The sequence below is a fragment of the Montipora foliosa genome, chromosome 5 (assembly GCF_036669935.1).
Source record: "Montipora foliosa isolate CH-2021 chromosome 5, ASM3666993v2, whole genome shotgun sequence".
NCBI classification, from domain to species: domain Eukaryota; kingdom Metazoa; phylum Cnidaria; class Anthozoa; order Scleractinia; family Acroporidae; genus Montipora; species Montipora foliosa.
This window is the reverse complement of record NC_090873.1, coordinates 27,814,419-27,816,918: the sequence shown is the minus strand read 5'-3', so window position 1 is coordinate 27,816,918 and position 2,500 is coordinate 27,814,419.

Genomic DNA, 2,500 nt, shown 5'->3' with positions numbered 1-2,500 from the left:
CGCGTATTTTCTTAGGATCGAGAGGGTAGTGGGAAATGCGTAGATTTTTCTGGTGGACACAGTAGAACGATTAACTTAACCGGCAATGGCGTCGAAAGTCATGGAACGCGAATGGCGTTTTAGTGGATCTTTGAACAAAATGTACCCTTATGAAGCTCAATAATGGCAAGCGAATTGGATACTGAACAAGACAGGCGGTCGAATGTTAGAAGCGACGAGTAATGGACTTCGACAACAATCTGTCGTCCGTCGAGCCGTAATCAAAGTTAGCTGTCTTCCTAAAATTTTGCCAAGTGTGGTGTTTTACAACACTCAAACCAAATGAACAGTTCTCTGGTAACTCAGTATGGGTTCAACAAAGACAGAGAAGGAATCCATATAGTGGATCTGTTATCTCAGTTGTCTCGCTATTTGTCAGATTTGTATTTACCTGTTCTCAACTCTGCACAGTCTTCCGGTATAACAATTGGAAATTTCACTAATAAGTCATTGACGTGAATGACGTTTTAGTGGATCTTTGAACAAAATATACCCTCATGGAGCTCAAGAATGGATCGTCAATTGGATGAGCAAGACAGCGCTGAAAAATAAATATCTGGATTTTAAGAGACGAGTAATGGTCTTCGACAACAATTTCATTTTTCGCCTTTGGATATCAAGTGAGCTTTGTTTCTAATATTTTACTAACTTGGCATTATGTATTTTGTACTCAACTCGGCAAAGGTGTAAAATATTTGGAAATGTGACAGTGAAGAATTATTTGAATGAAAGTTGTTGTCGCTTTTGTGCTTCATTATTTACGGTCAGCGTTCCGAGTCGAAAAGGGTTTTGATGTGAACTGTCAAAAATGTATTTAATTGCATCTTTTGTTTGCACGCACGCAATTAAAATAGGAAGGTATTTTTGCCTCTAATAGTAAATATGTTGTTTGTTTCGATTAATTTTTCGCTGGAAAAGGATTTTGCCGAGATATTTCCAGTTTTTGTGAACTTTAATATCATTTTGTGTAATTTTCGAGCTTAACAAATTTGCATACGTGTGTTGAAATGTGATACAGGTCTGTTGGAAGCTTGCTTGAGTTTCAACAAAATGACCCCCAAAATCGGCAAATAAAATCTGACACTGATGAATAATAAAGTAGCTGCTATCCCCAAAACGATGGAATTACCTGGCGATAAATAACCTCGTCTTGGAGAGTAAAGTTTTTACTGTCAACCCGAAGAATTGGGCGATTGTGATCTTTGTATTGAATTAGCACATTTCTTGTCAAACATTTTTACACTTGAAAGAAAAAGAAAACTTACAAAAACAAAACCCGGTATCTGTGTCAAATGATGATTTGACACTGTTTCGCGAGTAAACACACCGCGGTAACTTCATCACGGCGCCCTCTGAATCCGACGTAACTTTCGATTTTGCGCTTTTACTTCTGCAGCCAAAAGTACAATAGCAAAAATCTCCCAGAATGTTTGCCGGTGATCGTAACTTTTTATATTCGGGGTTAAAAATTAATGTTGTTTTCGTGTCATAAATGTTGTTGCTGATGGCAAAATATTTTATTCTCGATCGACCGTCCAGAAAACTTCCTTCTGCTCTTCCCAGAAACTTTGTACCACTATTTATTTACTTTTGCATCAATATTTGTTTCGCATAAAGCAAGCTAACAAAATCAGTTTCTTGCTTGGTCCGCATTTGTTAGCGTTAAAATAGAATTTTCGGTCCAACGCTTCTGTTTTGAGGGGTATATTGTTTTTGGTCTCCCATCCAGATACTAACCCCGCCGAAGAGTGATTAACTTCAGCGAATTATTGTAGCTGTCAGATGCTCAGAGGGCACGCTTAAACTTGTGGTGAAAAGAAGTTGTGAGGGAACTTGAAAATTATCAACACGTCAGCCCAGAAGCCAATGTTTCTCGCTTCTCTTTTATTTGTTATTCTTCAGAGACTGGAATGCTGTAGTTCAATACCACACAATTCAGTTTCTGTAACACGTACCACAGGCAACCCAGTGTATGCTTCACGGAAGCATCTCGTTTTTTTTAGTTTATTTTTTTTCCGTGTCGGTAAAAGTCTTGCCTGTCACTTCCCTGGTAAGTGGTGTCTTTGTGCATAGAGCCTTCTGCGCGTATTTTCTTAGGATCGAGAGGGTAGTGGAACTGCGTAGATTTCTCTGGTGGACACAGTAGAATCATTAACTTAGCCTGCAATGGCGTCGAAAGTCATGTAACGCGAATGGCGTTTTAGTGGATCCTTAAATAAAATATACCCTTATGGAGCTCAATAATGGAAAGTCAGTTGGATAAACTAGGCAGAAATCTCAAAAGCGACGAGTACTGGACTTCGACAACAATCTATTGCCCTTCGAGACGAAATCAAAGCATAGTTAGTAGAGGGCTACTAACTATGATCAAAGTAAGCTGTGTTTACCTGAAGTACATTGTAATTTGACACGATTGAGTTTCTTGTCTTCACGCACGCAATGAAATAGGAAGAGGTTTTCG